General features: G+C 39.0%; 1 protein-coding gene across 7 annotated transcripts in view; it reads left to right on the forward strand.

Annotated features, from left to right (window-relative positions):
• Sgms1 (sphingomyelin synthase 1) overlaps positions 1–14,514 on the forward strand; it is a 324,088-nt gene that overhangs the window by 176,750 nt on the left and 132,824 nt on the right. For all 7 annotated transcript variants that reach the window (XM_023723167.1, XM_023723189.1, XM_023723161.1 and 4 more), the window contains one exon: positions 7,702–7,843. The gene's annotated coding sequence lies outside the window, so the exon portion shown is untranslated. The remainder of the gene's footprint in view (positions 1–7,701; positions 7,844–14,514) is intronic.

The following is a 14,514-nucleotide window of genomic DNA, read 5'->3' on the forward strand; positions in this document are numbered from 1 at the left end:
TCTAATCTTTATGATTTCTTCCCATCTTTTGGCTCTGGGTTTGGTTTGCTCTTCCTTTTCTAGTTGCTGAAGGTGCAGCATTAGGGTAGTTATTTGTTCCCGTTCTGTTTTCCTAATGTGTGAGTTCACAGCTATGAATTTCCCTCTGAGAACTGCTTTCATCGTGTATCCCATAAAGTATGATAAGTTGTGTTTGAATTTTCATTGAATTGTAGATATTGTTGAATTTCTTGTTTAATGTCATCCGTGACTTATTGGTTTGCTGAGTAGGATTTCATTTAATTTCCATGCATTTAAGGTTGTTTTATGGTTTCTTTTTTCATTTATTTCCAGTTTCATTGCACTGTGGTCAGATAATGTGCATGAGATAATTTCTGTTTTCTTACATATACTTAAGCATGACCTATGTTCCAGTATGTGGTGTATTTTAGAAAATGACCCATGTGCAGCTGAGAAAAATGTGTATTCAGCTGTGTTTGTTTGGAACACTCTGTATATGTCCACCAAGTCCATTTATTTCAAGGTGTGGTTCAATTCTGTTATTTCTTTGCTAAGTTTTTGTCTGGTTGACCTATCTTTTGAAGATAAAGGGGTGTTAAGGTCTCCTTTCAAAATTGTGGTATTGGGTATTAGATTTTTCATGTCCATTAAGATTTGCTTTGTATGGTTGGGTGCTCCTATGTTTGGTACGTACATATTTATGAGTGTTACCTCTTTCTTTTGAATCTTTTCCCTAAGGAGTATAAAGTGGCCTTCTTTATTTCTCTTGATCATTGTTGGTTTGAAGTTGAGACTGTCTGAGAATAGCATTGCTACTCCTGCTTTTTGTGTGGTGCTAGGGCATGTAGTATTGTGTTCCATCCTTTGACTTTCAACCTATGAATGTCTTTATGAGTTAAATGTGTTTCTTGTATACAGCACATTTTTGGATTTTGTTTCCTAATCCACTGTGCCAGTCTATTTCTCTTAATGGGCGAATTGAGTTCATTTACATTGATGGTTATAATTGTGATGTATTGACTTACAATTGACATGTTATTTACCTGTTGTCGTTTACTCCTTTTTTCCTGTGTTTAATTACTTGCCCTATTTACTTGGTTGCTTTTGACCTCATATGTGGAGTTCTGATCATTTTGTTTCCTCTCTAGAACATGTTTCAGTAGCCTGTGTAAGGTTGGCTTTGTCATCACGAAATTCTTTATCTGTTCTTTGTCATGAAAGTATTTCACTTCTCCATCAAACTTGAAAGAGAGTTTTGCAGGGTATAGTAGTCTGGGCTAGAATTTTTTTCTTAAAGGACTTGAAGTACTCTGCTCCATGATCTTCTTGCCTTAATGGTTTGTGAAGAGAAGTCGGCTGTAATTCTGATGGCTTTTCCTTTGAATGTGATCTGCTTCTTTTCTCTAGCAGCTTTCAGTATATTATTCTTGTGCTGAATTTCTGGGATCTTGACTATTATATGTCCCTGTGTGTTTTTCATTGGGTTGAGATTACTTGGCATTCTGTATGCTGCGGTTACCTGAATGTCAGATCGTTTCCTCATATTTGGGAAGTTTTCTGCTGTTACTTCTGCCCATATTTTTTTAATGTCATTTGTATTGACTCCTTCTTTCTCATTGATGCCTATTAGTCTCACATGGTTCATCTTTGCATCATCTTGCAGGTGATTGATTATTCTTTCCTGCATCCTCATTGTTTTAAGAGATCCTTTCTTCCCTTTTCATTAGCTGCACCATCATCTTCGAGATCTGAAACTCTGTCTTCACTTTCACTTATACGGTTTTGCAAGATTATGATTGAGATTTTAATTTCCTCTATAGCTCTTTGACTCTGCTTCATGCGATCTATTTCTTTCATGTATTGCTCATTCAAGGAATCTGTTATTTTTCTAATCTATTTTTTTAAATCAATGTGTTCTTTAGAAGCAGTTATATATTCTTTTACTGCAGTCTTTTATTCAGATTGGGTTTCCTCCCTATGTTTCTGTAGTTGCTTCTTTACTTCACATGCTATGAGTTCTGAGAATTCTTTTTTTATTCCAGAAAAGAATTGGCCTCTGAGTTCCTCTATAACTTTCTGCTGTTGCTTATTTACTACGACACTATTAATTCATGCATTTGAGCCGAGCTAGTGTCCTCTGCACTTTTTCTGGGTGGGCATTGGGTTTCTTCCATACGTTTCTGCATTTGATTCTTTAGTGCAGATGTTATTAATTCAGGGATTTCTTTTTTCATTTCCAATCTGAGGTCCTCTATACCTTTCTGCAGCTCTTTCTTTATTTCAGAAGCCGTTGATTCATTGCTTTCAGCTGTGTGATTCCCAATTTGTTCTGTCTTAGTGTCCTCTGCACTTGTTATTGGTGGGCTTGGGTTCTGAAGTTACATTTTGTTCCTTCTCATCTTTTTTTAGCACTGTCTTCTGACCTTTGTTGTAGGTATAACCTTCGCATGTACTGAAGTTCAGGTGCAGATCTACAACGTTTGAATTTATCCAGCTGTGCCTGGCTTGGGTGTGGCTGCTGTGCTCAGCTACTTCCTGCTGCTCCCCTTGAGGGTGAACCTGTTGTGCCCCTCTCACAAGATTTTCTGCTCCTGGACTAGCTGGGTCGTTCTATCCTCTACACTCTCTGCAGGGATTGCAGCTGCAGGGTTACACCCCAGGCTTGTATGTCAGACCTGAGCTGAGCCTGGAGGGGACAAGGTGGAGTAGCGGGCAGAAGCAGCTCTCCCACACACTCACTGGTTCTGGGCCAGGTCTGGGTCTGGGGGGTTCCTGGAACACAGCAGAAATTCCTACTGGCGGGTGGGGTGGGGGAGGTGCTGCGCAGTGGTGGGGAGCATCCCAAGGGGTTGGAAGAGGGTCTCACCCATGCTGCGTCTGGGCTGGTACCAGTAATAGGTCCTGCCGGCGCAGGGTTGTTGGAAGCTCTCCCACACACTCACTGGACCCGGGCTAGGACTGGGTCTGGTGGTTCCCAGAATGAGGCAGAAATTCCTACTCGACGGGCGGGGTGGAGGAGGTGCTGCAGAGTTATGGGGGCTGTCCTAAGTGGGTAGAAGAGGGTCTCACCCACGCTGCGCCTGGGCTGGGACCAGTAGTAGGTCCCGCTGGTGCCGGGTAGCGGGAAGCTCACCCTTTTTTTCTGTTTTTGACTAGTGTATAAGTTGGATGTTTGCACCTACTAATTTGATCCTTTCACTTTTTTTTTCTTTACTCTTCCATCTTCATATTTTCTACTTTCTGAGATGTTTTCTTAGTGTCTGTCAGATTTTTAATTTTACCTAGCATATTTTTAATATTTTAATTTTTTTAGGCCACTGAATATTTTAAAAAAATAATGTCTGATTTTTATCTTACAGCCCATTTACTTTGAAAATAGGAGTTGTTCTGCTGTTTTAGTCTTTTTTCTTTGCTGTTTTTAGTTCATAATATTTTATTTTCTTGTTTTGATTTGTGATAGTAACGCTAAAGGTTTTTCTGAAATAAATGGTAGTACACTCATATTTAGGAGTGAGATGGTAAAAAGTAACGGCTAGGTCTGAATGAGACTGTGACAGCTGTTTTGGGCATCCCTGAGTCTGAAGTGTGGCCATACCATTTTCTCCAGAGTACCTGCTCCCTTTTAGGGGAATAGGGATGGTATGCCTGGCTGTGCTAGGTGGGAAAAAGTGCCTTTGCTTTTGCTTTTTCCTTAAAACAGCACCGTTCTGTTATGGGAGCGGTTCTGTAGGTCAGAAGGCCAACTCTGGTTTCGTTATCCTGAAATCACGGTGCCTGCTGACGGGCAGCGTTCTGTCCTGGAGGCTCTGAAGGAGAGTGCAGCTCTGGAGGCGGGCTGGCTTCTGTGGCTCGAGGCCCTCTTCCTCCTTTAAAGTCAGCAGTGACAGGTAAAGTGTCCTTCCATTGCCAATTTTTTTTTTTTTTTTTTTCAATACTGGGGATTGAACTCAGGACCCTGGGCTTGCTAGGCAGGTGCTTATTCTACTGAACTATCTCCCTGGCCCCTCCCATTGCATTATCTTGACCTGCTCTTCTGCCTGCCTTTTCCACTTCTGTGAACCTGTAATTACATTGGGCCTACCCAGGTATCCCATTTTTTCTTTACTGTGGTAAAAACCACTTAGCAAAATATAGTGCATTAACAATATACAGTGCACAGAACAGTAAATTTTAATGATATATAGGCTGTTGTGCAAAATATCTTTTAAGACTTTTTCATCTTGAAAAAATGAAACTCTAAACCCACAGAAAATAGCTTTTCCCTCTTCGCAGCCCCTGGCAGTGGTAATTTTGTTTCTTACTTCGTCAAAGGTGGAATCATGCAGTATTTGTCTTTTGGTGATTGGCCAGTTTTGCTTGGTGTAATGACCTCAAGGTTCATCCATGTTGTAACATAGAGTGATTTCCTCTTTTGTTTTTAGGCGTGGAGGCTGTCAGTCAGTGAATATTTAGGTGGCTTCTATTCTTGGCTCTTGTAAATAATGCCATAGGGAACAATGTGATATGCAAACAAATACCTTTTCAAGCCTCTGCTTCCAGATCTTTCAGATTCACATCAGAGGTAGGACTGCTGGGTCGTATGGGAGCTGTGCTTTTAATATTTTGCATAACTTCTTGTTTTCTGTAGTCAATGTGTGTTTTACATTTCTACCAAGAGTGTACAGCAGCTCTAGTTTCTTTATAACCTTGGCAGCATGTATGATTTTCTGTGGTTTGGTAGTGCTGTGGGGTATGTTATGAGAGATTATATCCCAGTGTGGCTTGGATTCACATTTTCCTGGTAATCAGTGGGGTTGAGCGTCTTTTCATGTGCATATTGACTATTTGTGTTTCGTCTTCAGAGACATGGTCATTCAGGTCCTTTGGCTGTTCTTTTAATTGAGTTGTGTTTTTTCTTGTTGAATTGTAGGAATTTTAGAGTATATTCGGTTATTAATGCCTAACGTAGATGCACAGTCTTTACATGTCTTCTCCTGTGCTGTATGTTGTCTTTTCTCCTCTGTTGGCAGTTTGCTTTGCTGTATAGAGCCTTCCTTTCTACTTGCCACACTAGGTATTAAACCAGGGGCTCAATACCAATGAGCTGTATCCCCACCTCTGCTTATTTAATTATATATGCATGTTTATTTACTTATTTATTTTGAAGTACTAGTGATTGGACTCTCTGTGCTCTGCCACTGAGCTATACCTCTAGTCATTTGTAAAACTTTGAGCTAGAGTCTAACTGAGGGGCCCTACTGGCCTCAAGCTTGCCCTCTCCAGTCTCTGCTGGCCACAGTACTCAGGCTTGTACCGGAGCTTTTATAATTGATACGTAACTTATTTTATCTTTATTACTTGTGCTTTGGTGTCATAAGTAAGAAAATCAGTTGTGAAATCCAATGTCATGAAGCTTTTCTATTTTTTCCTAGGAATTTTATACTTTCATATCTTTCAGTTCTTTATTTTGAGGTGGTTTTTATATATAAGAAAAGGGTGCGTTTTTACAAACCTGCTTTTTTCAGTCTCCCCTCTACCCCACCTGAGCCCGTGGAAACCCCTTTCCTGAGGCTTTTGGAAACCCTGAATTCCTTTGGCTTTTTGTGTGCTCCACAGGCCCTGCAGGCAGTCATCTCTGCTCTCCATACAGCTTGCAAAATACCCTGGGTGTTCGTTGTCTTCACTGATGCACTTTTCTGTTCCTTTTGCCTTCTGGATGCACATGTTTTTCTTTCTTATCATTTTTATGTGGAGTTAGAAGAAAATGGAAATAAAAGATCTAATTTTGTTAGGCATCTATAAGTGCCAAATTTGTATTGCATTTTAAACTTAAATGTTCTTGAGACACTGGTCCTCCCTAATTCTTCTTGTTAGATGCACCCACCAAAAGCATGTAAATTAATTTGTCTTCTTAATGAGAGTGGTGGTAATGGGAGGATGAAACCAGGGCCTTCGCACTGAGCTGTACTCCCACCCCTTTTTTATTTTATTATTTTGAAACATGATCTTGCCAAGTTGTGCTAGCTGGACTAGTAGCTGTGATCCTTCTGCCACAGCCTGCCAGGGTGCTGGGATTGGGGACATGTGCCAGCTGCTTTGCTTCCTTGTTGATAACTAGCTGACCAGATCCCAGTGTCCACTCAAAGCACGTGTTAATGAAGTTTGCTTTCCAAACATTATTTCATTTTCCAAAACAAACAGATTATTATTATATGAAACAATATGAGACTTGAGGTTTTGAATTTAAGGAAATCTCTCTCTCCAAATCCTTAGCTTTATAAACTGTATGTTGGGATGATTAGGACATATTTTTCTTTTTTAATATGTGAGTATATTATTTGAAGCTTCAATTGAATACTTTTAAATTGATGGCAAGAGAACCTCATTATTTTGAGTTTTTAAAAATACTATAGGGCTGCAGATACAGCACAGTGGCATAAGTGCCTGCCTGGCAAGCGCAAGGTCCCAAGTTTGATCCCTGGTATTGAAAACAACAACAAAAAACCTGTAACTATTGCTTTTGGTGACTATATTTGATTATTTACAAAAGTAGTGTGATTCCTATAGATAGGATAAAAATTATTAAGTGAGGGCTTGTTTGGCATAACTAGGTTCTGTAGAACTAGCAAAGGGATGATTTTTTTCTGTTCTGAAAATTGTTTCTTTATAGAATCATGCCTGTTTGCCCAAGATGCCAGTTATTTTGTTCAGAGTCCCTTAGGACTTCATCTGCCCAGGGATGGCTTCAAGGAGTCCGTGAAATATGAGTAGGGGAAAGGGACAGCCTTAGTTTTCATCAGATATTCAATGATGTAGGCTTAATTTTTAGTGTAAAAATTGAAAGTCTACTTCTTACAGTTTATAGAGAAAGAGTAAATGAACGTTGCTGATTAAATACTATCAAAAGCTACTGCCTTTGTTGCTACCAATAGATTATACATTCTTTCACATATAAATACAAGTTATGAATAAAGGACAAGTTATAAATAAATAATTCTCTGTTCTGTTTGAAGTGTAAAACATTACTTATAGCTTCCTGGTTATGTATACATTCATTTATAAACACACAAATATAAAGGTATCACCTATAGGCATAATTTTCTGGCCTCTGAGAGAAAAATCACTTTTTATACGTCAGCTTGAGAAAAGGTAGTTATCCTTGATAGTTATCCTTTTTAGTTTGAAACACTATGATTTTTTTTTTTAATTTGTTTTTTTGGTGGCTCGGGCTGCCTGAAGGGCAGGTCTGGTAAGGCAGGTGAAGCTGAGGGTCGAACCGTCGTATCCTGCACCTGACAGTGTTGGCATGAGCAGGTGCTAAAACAACTGAGCTAGCGGCAGGTCCCCCAAAACACTATGATTAATCTGTGATAATTGGTTAGTTAGGATAGTTGGTAAATATATAAAAGGAGGAACATTTCTATGTGATAAAAACTTAGTCTTTAATTAAGAAAAGGCAGAAGGAGTTTTATATTTATGTATACTTTATGAGAGTTAAAAAACCCAAAAAACCCAAAATTAAAATGCCAAGTAAGAAGAAAAAAATGGAGGCAGAAAGGCAGGAAGTAGAACAATTGCTTCCCACAAGAGTGAATTTTTTAGACTTATTAAAGACTTCTAGTCTTTAATGCTGTAATGAGTTTTAATGGATTTTTGAGGTTCTTTTAGTTTTCTATGCTTCTGTTTTGAAGTTGTTAAGCTGAAATTGCCCCTCTATTTCAGGTACACCATTGAGTTCTTAGGAATGCACAGAAGTGTCTGGTTAAGAAACGTATGACATACACGATAAGAGCCTGCGTCAGGGAGCGTACTGAGAATTACTTTCAAGGAGCCTCTCCATAGATGCAAACAATAACTGTCGGAGGTATGTAATGTTGGAGAGTGGCCCCACTTTACCGTCTTGAGTCCAGTCAGGCTTTCCTCTGTGAGTGGAGGCCAGCCTTAGGCCTCAGAGACGCACTGTCTCTTATTCTCTATACCTGATGGTGTGCTGGGAGGTCACTTTTCCCTCCTGGAGCAGCCCTGACTCACCCCTTGAGAATCCTTCCTGTTGCCTTGAAGGACAGTAACGATGTTTGACTCTAGCTAGATGTAGGTGATAGGAAATTTCCAGCCAAAGACCTCATTACCTGCTATCCTGGAAGCAGAACAGTTCATGTAAAGCTCAGCAAATGTGCGCCCTTTGAACTGGCAGTTGCTACTGGCTTTACTAATCCTGTGAGCATCAAGGCTGCCACTGATTATGTTGCATTGCATGGTTCCCTGTTAGTCATTTACTTTGACCTCTTGTCTCCTGAGCTCTGCAAGCTAGAGTGTTAAGTGCTCACTTAATTTTTTGGCCTTCAGTTTTTAGCTCCTCAGTGTTTATCACCAAAGACAGGGTCACCGCTTTTTTTTATTTGTCCTATAACATTGAATGAATGTCTGGCTTTTGATGCACTATTTTCTTTTGGAATAGTGTATATCGTACTGTATCTCCCCTAAGTCCTTTAGAATTTTTGCCTTTTTCCCCATTTACCAATATAGAATACTAAAGATATGCCCTGTGGTAAATATCTTATACCTTTGATGATTACACCACTGTGAATGCATTAAGCAAATCTTTTTGTAGACAAGGAAAGATTCCAAGCGGTTGTCTGATGTTGGACAGAGTGTAAGTGGCAGCAGTGACGCTTAGTGCTGAATCTGTTAGCTTCAGTCTTGTACTGTAAAGGTAATACAGTATGCCGTCTCGTCTTTTTCATACAAAGCAGTCTTAAACAGTGATATGGACCTTGTTTTCCTAGAAGCCGGGAATTCTAGGTGGGCCGGCTATCCTGTTGAGGCTTCCTCAGAGCCGTGGCAGTTCTGGCATAAGCTGAGTGGCTCCTGAGGACTGACAAGCACTGCTGCCTGGGCTGTATCTCCCCTCCCCCAGCTTACCAGGCTGCCAGTAGTAGTTAGGCTGCCTCACCTCAGCAAAGCAAGTTGGCACTGGTATTTGGCCACACAATGGCTGTTAAGGACAGACCTGGCATTTGTATACCAATCTCAGAATTTCAGGTATGCATATATATCAATGAAAAAAAATTTCCTTTTGTTTTAAATGTGCTTATTTTTTCCTCATTCTCTACAGGTAATTGGTAAATGTTGAAAAGTTTAAACAAAATAGAAGTCATCACCGAGAGATACTGATATTTTGGTGTAGATGCTTTCATTTTTATTTTGAGTATGTATACCTTTTAAAATAAAATGCAAAATTAACATCATAGTCTTCTACAATCATATTTATTCAGTGTCACTGAAGTGTTTTCCACATGCTTAAATGTGCTTTTATTGTCTGTCTTTAGTGACTACAAAGTACTCCCTATGGGTCGCAGCATGAGCGGTTTGGTCCTGCTGTTAAGTAGATCTGATCCTTGTTCAATTCAGTTAAAATCTCATCAGATTAAGCTTCATTGGTAGGACCGATATATTAAAATGAAATTCACAAGAATTCTGTAATTGCCACTACTTCTTAAACATTTATAAAATAAGACATAATGGCTATAAATGATGGATAGAACATTATCGTTTCAAAAACTTTCTCTGCTCTATCATTTAGTCAGCTTACCTTGTAAACTTTCCAGTGCAAGGCTGTGTGTGTATACAAGACTCAGTAGAACACTAGAAATTCTTTTTTTACTGAGAGTCTAGGACTTCCTTTTTTATTCTTGGAGGTGGTCCATCTGTGATACTGTGTAACTTTTGCACAGCTATATGGAAGCTCTCAAATCCTGATTTTTCAGGTAGCATAATCCTTCTTGTTGACTATACTATTTATTTTATTTATTTTGTATTTTAGGGAAAGATCTACAGGGTGTTCAGGGCCTCCTAGTAGATCAGACTCATAGTGATCTGCCTGTTTACAGCCTCCCAAGAGCTGGGATTACAGGAGTGCACCACCATGCCCAGTCTCGATTGCCATTTTAGCATACCCCAGAGGTAGGGCTGGCATGGCAGGCTTGGGGATCGAACCCCCGTCCCTGTACCTGCTTGCAGGCGCTTTAATCTGCTGAGCTATTTGGCCAGCCCTGACTATACTATTTAGTTAAATCGTTCCTCATTGTTTGTCTAAATACTTCCAGTGGGCCAAATCTTGAGTTAGGCAGCTACACTGGTTAGAAGAAGCCCCCGGTTTCATGAGGGATGCTTCCGCTTGCATTGCTTTGGAGAGCATTCCCACAGCAGTACTTATTCAGCTCCCCTGAAGTTGATGAGTGCCATGATGCTCTTAGGTATTAGAGTTGTGGTTGCAAGCAAAATGGGTGAATACTTTATCAGAGGTGCTGTACTTCAGAGACTGTTGGAAAGCTAAGATTGTGATATATTGTTACTGTTCTTTTATAGACCATCATTATTAAATTAAATCCTCAACATCCTCATTAGACCATTGGTTTTCAGACTTGGTTACTTTATCCCTTTAGGATTCCAGAGTCCCATTAGGCTGGTTCGGTTAGGCCTCTTTTTTCCCCCATCAAACAACAGTTCTGCTTTTATGTGGCTTATATATTGCACTTCACGTGTTTATATTGAAGGAAGAGTCAGCTGCTGAGGATAGAATGAAAAGCGCTGTGGTGTGTAGATCCTTAGGGAGTATGCAGATGAGATGGATATAGATGTTCAGGTTGTAGGACTTCTAGATTTCCATCCTATTTGTCGCTGTATTCTGCAGTGACACAGGAAGAGCCCTTCTTGGGTTCGGTACACACCATAGCCCTTCCAGTTGGAATCCCACATGGACCTATTTCCAGGACTATGGTTGCCATAGAATGGTGCCTTAAATCTGATGGCTGGGAATGATTCATTTCTGAAAACTGTATAAATGATTTTTTAATATATTGACTAATAATAAATTGAATAAGTTGACAGGGAAAGTTTGCTAATTCAAGTAACATATGGATAGGTTTTTGTTGTTATTTTTGCATAGGTTTTTGATCTTGGGCCTTTTTATATTGTAGAGACAGTGTCTTGCTAAGTTACCCAGGCTGGGCTTGAACATGGAATCCCCCTACCTTAGTGGAATTACAAGCAGGTGACATTGGAGCACTGGTAATTTTTATGCTATGTTAGAAAATGTGTCAGGTATTTTTGCACTGACTTTATTATCTCTTGTTTGGGTATTAATTTAGGAAAGAAACCTTAATAGAAACAAAGATTGGGTGAGAAATGGCTCAGTAAGAGAATCTTTTTCTTCTAAAATATTTGGTGGAAAAATGTTAATTATTAATGCATTCACTTATAAACTCCTACACAGAAAAGCAGTTGTTAAGAAAAAGTTTTAGGGGCCGGGGAGATGACTCAGTAGAATAAGCACTTGCCTGGCAAGCGCAGGGACCTGAGTTCAATCCCCGGTTCTGCCAAAAAAAAAAAAAAAAGAAAAGAAAAACAAAGAAAAAGTTTTGAAGGTATAGTTACTGTTCTGACAGTATTACATTCTTTTGCTTTCCCCTATAAAAGTAAGTGAATTGAAATCAGTACAACTTAGTTACCTGTTTCAGTTGTGATGCCTGACTAGGGATGGGAAGCTGGGCAGTGAAGAGCATAAACATAATATATCCAGTTGTAATCCATAATCAGATTCAAATTCACTCCTCTCTGTGACTTCCTTTCCTGTGTAAGAGAAGTTTTAAATCTCACCTTATAGAGTAAGCCTAAAAGATCTCACTCCTGTAGACTTACAGAAATTATTTCTTTCACTTTTTTTGCTAGTTGATCAAATATATTGTACCATTGAGGATACTGTTGTTCTCACTGCTTTAAAAATATATATATTCTATTAAAGGTTTTATATGGCCTCTTCTCCAAAGATAATATTGGCTATTAACTACCTTTTTTATATCCTAAGGTCTTTAATTTCATGAGTCTCTAGTGAAACAATACTGGAACTTTGTGGTGACCTTTATCATTTCTTTCATGCAACAACATTTTGTGACACTTTGTTTTTGGGTTTTGCTTTAGGTATTACAGGCAGTGAACCAGATTGACTAGAAGGTGGTGGGAATGGGGATAAGAAAACAAATACAGGCAGTATGGGGCCTGGTGGGTCGGTTGGGGAAAGATGGTGAAGCTGCTGCTGCTGCAGGTAGTGGAAGGGGGTGTGTGAGTGGTGTGGAGACTGCGTGTGAAGCAGAGAAGTCAGGGAATGAAGAGGGAGTGGAGCCCCCAGAGTGGTCGGGAAGCACAATGAGAGGGCAAGAGCCTGCTGCATCTGGAGGGGGAGCAACCTAGGCAAGATGGCCAGAGGTACAGAGGCCTGTGCACTTTGCTTATTTTGACAGAAGCCTACATTCAGCCTTGTTCAGGATGACACTTAGGTCAAGTTGGTTTGAACCCTGCTCTGTCATAATAGAGAAGCTTAAAGTCTCTTTACCACCCTGGGTTACTATAAAAGAAAACTTTTACTCATCTTAGGAAAGTTTGTACTCCTAACAGAATCTGTTATATGTCATAAGCACTGAAGATTTGACTGTATCTGCTCTCAAGCAAAAGTGACAGATGGATAGATGGATGCATAGTTTTTTATGTGTCCAAATAGTGGAATACCAATGTAGTTTTAATGATTTGTAAAATAGACTATTTCTATAGTAGTGTTAGTTTCAAAGCAGAATTGAGGAGGGAGTTTAGAGATTGCTGTATACTTTTGCCTGAACCAGCAGTTTACACTTTATCACCCAAGTCTATTGTTTTTATGTTAAGAGTTCTCTGTTGGTGTGGTACATTCTATGGGCTTATATTTCATTTCATGTCACTTCATTTTATTTCATTTTGAGACAGATTCTTGCTCTACAGTCGAGCCTTTTAGTGCTAGGATTATTTTTATGACGTAGGCCAGTATGCCTGATCCATTCTATGGATTTATCACATCACATATGTCTGTATTTGGTGGGCTAGGAGGGATAAGGAAGACTACCAAGAGGGTGGGAAGGAAGTGCCAAGAAGAAAGGACAATCAAAAGAGTGTATGGTGTTCTGAGAGCCAGGAGAAGGGTTCCAGAAGCACCACAAAGGAAGTCTGTTGCATGCTTGTGGTCAGTTGCATTAAATGAGAACACTTTATGTAATTTAGCAATGTTGGAGGTCATTGCTGGGTTCAAAATGTGTGAGTTTAGAGTAGAGTAGTAGAGACAAAAGAGGCTCGAGAGGAGAGAAGGACATGCATTTGTGTCACAGTTGGGATTCCTAAGAGAGTTTCTTATCTATTCATGTTGAGGCATGTGTACCATTTCCTGGCCAGTCCTAAGACTTACTGGGCACAGGTACCTGTCCCAGTGCAGCCGGCTTTTGGATTGGGGTAGGGGTTGGAAGGATGAATAAGACACAGCTGCCTAATGTTTTTGCTGTGTATGGAACAGTTGCCTCTAAAAAGGAGTGTGGGAACTGGAAGTTCCAGGGCAGCCATAATAAAATCCCTTCTCAAACATATATAAAAAGGCAAGAGATCTATTACACAGCTTGGTGACTCTAGTTAATAGTGACCTGGTAATAGATAATACATATGTTAATTAGCTCAATATCATGGTGTTAAGTATAGGTGTAGCAAAGCAACACTTAATCAGTACATATAATTTATGTCAATTAAAAATGAGTAAATTTAAAGAGGATATTGGTTATTTTACCCTAAATAATAAGTGGCTGTATGGAGATTGTTATTAGAATGAGTGTTTCTTTATTAAAATTATTATGTCCTTCAAAAAAACCCTGAACTTGTTATATTTGCTTCTCACCTGTTATTTATCAGTAGTAAATGTTACCATTTTGGAGGGAAAAGAAATGATATATTTACCCTGTGACATCTTAAATTTATCATCAAGAGCATTTTTCCACTTTTTTGTTGTTTGTGATGCTAGCTAGGGGTTGAACTTTACGCCTCACTCATACTAGGAAGTGCTTGACTTCTGAGCTGAACTGATAGCACTTATTTACATATCATTGTAATTGTTTGCCTGTATCTTTTTTTGCCAGATTGAAAATTACTTCACAACAAGGTGTAACTTTTTTTGAAATTTGTCTTGTGTTTATCATCTTATCTGGAATGCAAGGAAATTTTAACAGTATATTAAAATGAAAATGATGCTAGAACATTTGGATCCAAGTTTTTTATTTTCTTTTTGGGTCTTTTTCCTTTTGTGTAGGTTAAAGGTTAAAGTGAGCTTTAACCTACAAGGACAGATAGCTTTTAACTCCTGTGGTTTGGAACAGATTTTAAGAATATTTTGGAGAAGTTAATGTGTAAAGCTTTTCAAAATTTTTTTCCCTTTTTAATTTCTTACAACTTTTTTTTAAACCAGGTTTTGCAGGTTTATATCTAGTAACCTAAACAACTAATTTGAAGATGACATGCAATACAGCAACCATTGTTGAATTCCTATTACTTTCTTTAATGAAATTCTGTATTGTTTCCAGTTTTTTTTTCCATTTTGTATTTACCATTTTGTATTCTTTAAAAAATAAAAAGAGTATTTTGATAGGAAGAGGCAGACAGTTCTATAAATAAACTGAACACATGCTTTCCTAG

The sequence above is a fragment of the Octodon degus genome, unplaced genomic scaffold (genome assembly GCF_000260255.1).
Source record: "Octodon degus isolate 3935 unplaced genomic scaffold, OctDeg1.0 scaffold00005, whole genome shotgun sequence".
Lineage (NCBI taxonomy): Eukaryota > Metazoa > Chordata > Mammalia > Rodentia > Octodontidae > Octodon > Octodon degus.